This window comes from Panthera onca, chromosome C2 (genome assembly GCF_046562875.1).
Source record: "Panthera onca isolate mPanOnc1 chromosome C2, mPanOnc1 haplotype 2, whole genome shotgun sequence".
In the NCBI taxonomy this organism is placed as follows: Eukaryota; Metazoa; Chordata; class Mammalia; order Carnivora; family Felidae; genus Panthera; species Panthera onca.
Window position 1 is genome coordinate 146,353,454 of NC_138347.1, and position 7,681 is coordinate 146,361,134.

At 43.2% G+C, this 7,681-nt stretch overlaps 1 long non-coding RNA gene across 1 annotated transcript; it reads right to left on the reverse strand.

Annotated features, from left to right (window-relative positions):
* Positions 1–4,049: 4,049 nt before the first annotated feature.
* On the reverse strand, positions 4,050–4,442 carry LOC132682696 (uncharacterized). The gene is made up of 2 exons (XR_009611814.3): positions 4,340–4,442; positions 4,050–4,201 (listed from the first exon to the last, which is right to left on the reverse strand). It is a non-coding gene; the product is annotated as an uncharacterized LOC132682696 (long non-coding RNA).
* Between the last annotated feature and the right edge of the window lie 3,239 nt (positions 4,443–7,681).

The following is a 7,681-nucleotide window of genomic DNA, read 5'->3' on the forward strand; positions in this document are numbered from 1 at the left end:
CCATAATAATCCCACGATACTCATCAAGTGCCTACTCTCTTAAGAGGTTTCTACTCTGGATTCTATATAAAGTATGAAAATTTGCAAATATTTATTGAGTTCCTTTTATGGGTACAGGGCATGAAGGGAAACACCAAAAAACCTGTCCTTCTGGTGTTTCGAATTTTTGGTTTTGTTTGTTTTGCAGTGCATACTGCCAAGACATGAGTGCTTCGTTATAAAAAGCACTTCCCTAGAAGAAGAATTATAAGGTAAGTTGAGTCATAAAATAGGCAACATGCCAGTAAATTTCTTGGCTCTTCTCTCTCCTGGTTGTAGCAAGGAATGGGCTGGCTCTACAGAGGCTCAATATCTCTCGGGTCTCGTCACAGTGTATGTCTCTGCCCCTGGGCTCTAGCAAGACTGTAACACTTCCAGTAGATGATTATCTAGTCTCTCCTGCTCAGAAGTCATTCTCCTCTCTGAGAACTCTCTCGTTACACACAGGCATGTGCCATGGTTGGCCATGATTATACTTTCTGTCCCCAGCCTTGTCTCAGAACTTACTGGGAGCAGGGCGGACGTGTGTGTGTGTGTGTGTGTGTGTGTGTGTGTGTGTGTGTGTGTGTGTCTGACTCAAACTGAGCCCCTGAAACTCCCTCTCTGGGAAATTGAAACTCTGACCTAGAGAGGCAGGGAATCTATTTCTACATGCAGCTGCAACAGTAACCAGGGATAGAAACAGTAACAGAACAGAACAGTAAACAGGGAAGCTATGGAAGACACAAGGACAAGAACGTAGAGAATGCAGATTTGCAGCGAGTAGAATGAAGTTTCAAGAAAACAACAGACAGGACACACTTTCTGGGGTGTTGCAGCATTGTCTCTCCTCATTGCAGTTTCTCCTTAAAACCTAGATGTATGCTGACTTTCAGGCTCTGTGAAGCACCCCTGTATATTTGTAAGAAATTGTCCTGCCCTTCTCCCCACCCCACCCCTTTTTGTTTCTTATTAAGGGAGCTTAAGTTGGCTCCCGCTATTTGAAAGCCAGGAGGCTTAACTGATATAAACTTTCACCAAAGATAAATATTTCATTCCTCTTGTCTCCTGCAGGCCTTCCCGACAACCCTGTCCTCCTTTGGGGCTGCTTCACTTGATTAACTTAAACTTGAACTGTATTTACATCATTTATAAAATGTTCTTGTATCAGATTGTTTGAGCTCCTCTGGAGTAGTTACGGTCTATTGTGTAAACACAGCATTGATGTGATTTATACAACTTTCATTATTTACCCAACAGACTATATAACTGCTCCAAATGAACCGTTATGACTATCATGTGGTGTAAATCCACCTTTAGACACTTTTGGAAGCATGACTCATTGTACTCCTTTATGTCAGGGAATTTATGAAAAGTGCATTATCCATTCAATAAGCTCTAATGTCTGCCTGGTGAGGTTTAAAGCTAAATTAATCCACTGGGGGGAAAAAATGAAACCTGTGAATAAAGAAGAAATAATTCTTTATGCCAACTAATCCTTGCGCCCCTTTATGAAGAAGAAGTGAACCCACGGGCATTGGTATCTAGTCCACCTAAAACCGTTTGCAGGTGTTCATTAATGTTTGATCTACTCAAAAGATCTTGTTTCTCTGTGTCCTTCACGTGACTGAAAACCGGGGGTATGTTGGTTTTGCTTACTATTTCAACTGCAGCTCTTGGCACAGGACTTGGCTTAGACAGACATTCAATACACTTTGCTGAATGAATGCCTGCTTAAACCCATCTAAATGATCTCATCAGTTCTCAAACAGCCCCACTTTACAGATGAGCAACTGTGACTCACGAATGGTAAATAATTTCTCCAAAGCTGCATAAATTTGTAAAGCGGTAAAACTGGAATCCAGTCTCTCCTACCCCAAAGCTTAGCTATTTCAATTAAGTCAAAAAGCACACAAAAAATGCAGACATAATAAGACGTTCTTGCAGCAACCAGCATAAAACAAAAATCTTGGATCCCAAAGCAGTCAAAAACAAGCAGGTAAAGCAGTCCAGGCAGAAGTCAGAAGATCTGTGTTTCCTTTACTTGGCTGCATGTGCTTAGGATAAGTCACGTTATTTTTCTCATCTTTCCTTTCCTGCCTGGTGTCCCAACTCTCTTTAAATTTTTTTTTTTTAATGTTTATTTTTGAGAGAGAGCGAAAGAGGCAGAGTGTGAGTAGGGGAGGGGTAGAGAGAGAGAGACACACACACACAGAATCTGAAGCAGGCTCCAGGCTCTGAGCTGTCAGCACAGAGCTTGACGTGGGGCTCGAACTCACGAACTGTGAGATCATGACCTGAGCCAAAGTCAGATGCCTAATCTACTGAGCCACTCGGGAGCCCCCAACCCATTTTCTTAAAAGTGCACTTTGGATACTCTTGTTTCAGTCGTCTTTACTCTATCTTCCTCTGTCAGCACCTGAGAGTGAGAGCCTCCTGAAATATTTGTCCCTGGACACCTGGCTTGCCTCACTCCAGTCCTGGCCCCGAGGCCTAGTAATCTCCCATCACTGATTTCAACTGAGAAAATCAGTGACTAATGATGTTCAAAAGAGGCCCCAGGCCCGCCTCTCCAAGGAGGCTGAGAGTTGGAAGGAATATATTCTCATTAGTGAAATCGTAGAGATCTTACAGTAATCAGGGTGACTGGGTGGGGTTGTTTTCACTCTCTCTCTCTCTCTCTCTCTCTCTCTCGTCCTCTCTCTTGCCTTTCTTTCCTTTTTCAGTTTTTCTGTATGTGGAAATCTTCCCAGGCCTTTGGTATCATATCAGGTAGATACCCGTGAGGGCACCTTTGAGTGGATCCTGGTAAGAACAGTCATGCCAACTCTCTTCTCAGATGACACAATCAGTTGTGACCATTTTTACCCCTTGAAGGAATGCTGCTCTGGAGAACATCCCCATCTTTGATCTGGCTTTTGTACCCTCTCAAGTGATGTTGACGTAATCTTTGTTCCCTATCGTCTTCTTCACAGAATGAAAATGTACAGTAGCTACATGTTGGGGAAGTTTGGGCCAATGGCATGCAGAGGGCATAGACCCAGGGAAACTCCTTTTGTTCTAGGATCCACCCAAGTCTGGGGATAGCATAGCTGGCTGATTGCTCATAGCCCCTCAGTATAAGAGCAGAGGAAACTCACAGATCCAAGAGACAGAGGCAGCTTGTGGTTTAAGCTGGGTTGGGTTGAGCTCAAAGCCCCACTGGGGCTCATAAGAAAAGTCTCCCAAGCTTTTGAATTGCCCTCCAGAGAGCCTTAAGGTAGTCAAGCGGGACAACTCCAGGTGAGAAAATCTGGGGACAGGCCCAGTGGCTTTTCTCTCCCTGCAGATATCGTAGGCTCCCTTATTCGCTATCAGTGATGTGGATTTCAAGACTGAAAGTTCAGTATATGTGCTATGAAAGTCAACTGTCAGTAGACTAAGCAGTTATTGAAGGGTGTGAATGATTTTAAGATGAATACAAACATTGGGTGATTATTTAAGAAAAAAAAAAAACTTAGGGTAGATTAAATTGAAAAAAAAAAAAAAAAGGAAAAAGGAAATAACCAAGCAAAAAATAACAGCACAAAAATCCTGCACAAAGCGAATCAGAAAAGAACAAATTAAAGGCCCTGAATGGCATTTGAGTAATGGTGAAAGACGGTACCAACACATTGCCTTGTCCTTAAAATTCACCGAAATAGCAGAGAATGATGAATAATACACATGCAGTGAGGGAAACAAAAATCTCATTTCCATGCTCTCCAGAGTTTAACTGAAATAAGTCCCCGTTCCTATTTGAATGTGGCCTTGCAGGGCTTTGAAATCGGAAAACAATCCCTGCATGCCGAATTGGATGCTCACTAGCTAGCAGTTAAAAATAGGAAATGAAAATGAGTGACAAACTAGAACACTGGAGGAGAGAGAAAAAGAAATATCGCTTTCCTAGCCTTCTGCTCCTTCACAGTCCAATCCGTCCCACAGGCACGCTGGAAATCGCTTTGCCTGTGCTGGCAACGGGGTTTCGCCGTAAGTTATTGAAAAGGCAAATCAAGGTTTTTAGATCCTTGTAATTACAAAGCTAAAAAGCAATTGGAAGAATATATCCGGCACCTTCAGAGCATTTGATGTGACTTCCCGGTGACACTTAGAGCAGGGGTAGGCTGTTGAGGGAGCATTTTTCTATTCAGCTCCTCAGCCCTTTCTGAAAGAAAAAGAATTCTTAGCACCGTTTTTTCCATTAAGTGAATTCAGTTAATTAGCTTCACAAACAGAGCACATGCATTATTCAGCAGCAGACATTCATCAAATTGGTCTTTCCACAGCCAGCCCTTCTTCTCACCTCTTAGCTAGACGGGGCCAGGCTCCTTCCATTAGGATAAGCATTTAAGACAGTTCTGACTTAGGGGTTTCGGTGGAAGGCAAGGACATGTGAGCCATGTTGGGGTGTGGATGAGTTGGGGCTGGAGGAGTGCATGAGTTGTGAAAAAGGGTAAAGGAATCTGAATGATGTCATGACTTGAAAAAGAAAAAAAAAAAAAAAAAAAAAAAAGGCAGTGGTTCGTTTGTGGCCTCTCTGGCGTGTGTGTTCTGGAGAGATTTTCCCTGCCTCATCATATTCGTTGAGATCCAGTAACCCTGATTCATGAGTTTATCACAGTTGGGCTGAGCAACTGGAGATTCTCTAACCACTCCCAGGGAGCACCGCACGTAGCTAGGGAGGCAGGCCTGGCAAGAATCTCAAGACACAGCGTCCGATTCACCCAGAGGCTCTATTCTAGGAAAAGGAGAGTAACCCAAGTCACCCGTCTGGACTTTCGGATGCAGTTGACCGTATGGCACGACAGATCCTGGGAACGCGTAAGCTTGTTCAGTGCGCTCTCCTGGTAATGAAGAAACTGTCTAAAGGATGTCAAGTTGTTGTGCAAGATCCCACAGTTGGCCTGCAGCAGGGCCCCTAAGCCTCTGTTGCTTGACGACTGCTCCTCAGCCTCAGGACAGGCTTGAAACACAGCTTCTCCGCCATCTTGTGCTAGTCATATCTTATTCTCTGTTCTCATTGAGAGGCTTTAGGGGTTAGTGGCTTCTGTAACCGCCAGCTTGGGTTTGAATCCTGCTTCTGTCACGTAGGCGCTCTGGGGTTTGGGTCAAGTTATTTAGCTAACCTGGGCCTAAGTTTTCTCTTCCATAAAAAGAATTGTTATGAGGATGTGGATGACTTAGTACCTGGAACATGTTCTAGCTCCTCACCTATCCTCTCCTTACTTCCCTACACTTTAAGTAACAGGCTTGATCCACCTGTGATAGACATGGAGAGAGTGGTTCATGAGGCTGATGGCCCATAAGGTACAAGTTAGGCCAATATGCTACAGTTTGGAGGTGGACGGTTCTTTGCTGTACCTAGCATTCTCCCCTTCTCAGAATAGAACACTGCTTTCTTGCCCCATTATTTCTTTACATATCTCATTGGTGTGGTCACAGAGTAAGTCGCTATGTTCTTAGATGGCCCTGTTACACTGGCCACAATTCATTTGTCCAGGAGGGGACACCCAAACCAAATTGGGCAAATAGGTCATCCAGCTGGATTTTTCAAGCAGTAACTGAGGGGAAATATGCTTCTCATTTTTAGTGATGAAGCTGGGATACAGGAGACAGTTAACTCTGACATTTGCCATGCAGAAGAAGCAGGACTTCAGTGACAGAAATGAAGCCATCAGAGTCAGAAGCTGAGATGAGGGGCACCTGGGTGGCTCAGTTGGTTACGCTTCTGACTTTGGCACAAGTCATGATCTCACGGTGCATGGGTTCGAGCCCTGTGCCAGGTTCTGTGTTGATAGCTTGGAGCCCGGAGCTTGCTTTGAATTCTCTCTCTCTCTCTCTCTCTCTCTCTCTCTCTCTCTCTTTCTCTCTCTGCCCACCCCCTGACTCATGCTCTCTCAATAAATGAATATAAACATTAAAAAAAAAAACTTTTTTTAAGGAAGTAGAGATGGGCTGGAGAAAGTCTTTAAATTCCTAGATTGAGCTTTTGCTGAAGCCTAACTATATTCCTACCTTTGATATGTTTGACTTTTTCACACACACCCCCTTTTTTATGATTGGGTGGGGTACCCCAGTATCCATCCATTGAAAGGTGCCTTTACCTAAGTGCTTCTACACAGTAGGTACGTATCAGGGGTATGTCACCTTTCTTGCATGGTTGACTTATAGAATAAGGATTATATTATATCTAAGGCCCCTGAGCCTTAGTAGGTATGTGAATTTTATCTTTACCTGAGTTTAAATACAAGATCTGCCATTTATTATTATATGTCATGCATGTCAGTCTTCCCATGGATCAATTGTTTATCTGTAAAATGGCACTGTTAATAACTCCATCATAGTGTAGTTGTTGGTATTCAGTGAAATATACGTGGCATGTGAAAGTGCATTGTACATTAGGATGCTATGCAAGGGTATGATGATGCATGACCTTTGTCATGCTACATTAAACCTTGTACAATCCCGACTCTTATTTAAGGAAATCTTCACATCACGCTCCCCTTCTACTCTTTTCCTATGGATTGCTAATATGTAGCATAATTGCATAACTGTAATCTAAATGCCACCAATTTGTATTTCTTTAGTAAACCCTCAGCTGGAACACTAACGCAGCTCAAACACTGAAGCAAAAGGAGCCAGGGACCCTGCTAGTTTGAAATCATCACTTGCGAGACGTGAACGGACTTGACACATGCTTGATAAGTCATTTGAATAATTATTAAGTCCCTAGCAATGATTCTAAAAGGGAAATCTCCCAACGTTCTTGATTGTGCATCTTATGCCTTTGTCCGTGGTTTTGTTTGGGAGTGAGATTTGAGAATCCACTGCGGCTGAGAATCAAGGCATCTCACTTCTGGGTCAATCAGGAGGGAAGAGTAAAGCAGACAATTTATTCAGTTTTCATAATCAGTGATCTAAACAGAACAGTCTGTCATTTTTTTTAAATGAGGGTTTCTGGCAATTTATTAGGCAGAAGAAATATGAATGGCCAACCAAGAGAAATGGATGAACGAAGGATTTCATCCTTGCATTTTTCCTCTCCAAAGCTTATGACAGTTGGTGATGTTTATTGAACACCAGCTATGCAGCAGGAGAGTTATATGTAGTACAGCCTTCATGACACTATTTTTCTTATTCCCCAAATGGAGAGACCAAGCCTCTGCAATGGCGACGTGACTAGTTTGAACCTAGGGCTACCTGGGTCCAAACCACTGCTTTTCTACCATGGTGGACAGACAGACCTGATTAGAGGTGAGTTGGTGGGGGCAGGAATTGGAGCCACAGGTTATGATAAATGATTGTCTGAACCACATCTCCCATGGAAAACAACTTTCCCAAACCATGCAATGGGCATCCATCATATCTGAGTCTTGCTGCGGTGCTATCTTCTCACTCAGTGCATTCCTGAGCTTGTGGAGGGACTTCTCCAGACGTTTCCCAAATCAGGAAGTGTGAAAAAGTCTAACTGTGTGTAAACCATTCAAGGATTCTGCCAGGTTGCAGGAGGAATTGAAGAGTTTATCTGCCAAAGAGATAGAGCAGTTGATGACATTCTTTCTTTCTTTTTTAAAGTTTATTTATTTATTTAAGTAATCTCTACACCCAACGTGGGGCTGGAACTCATGACCCTGAGATCAAGAGT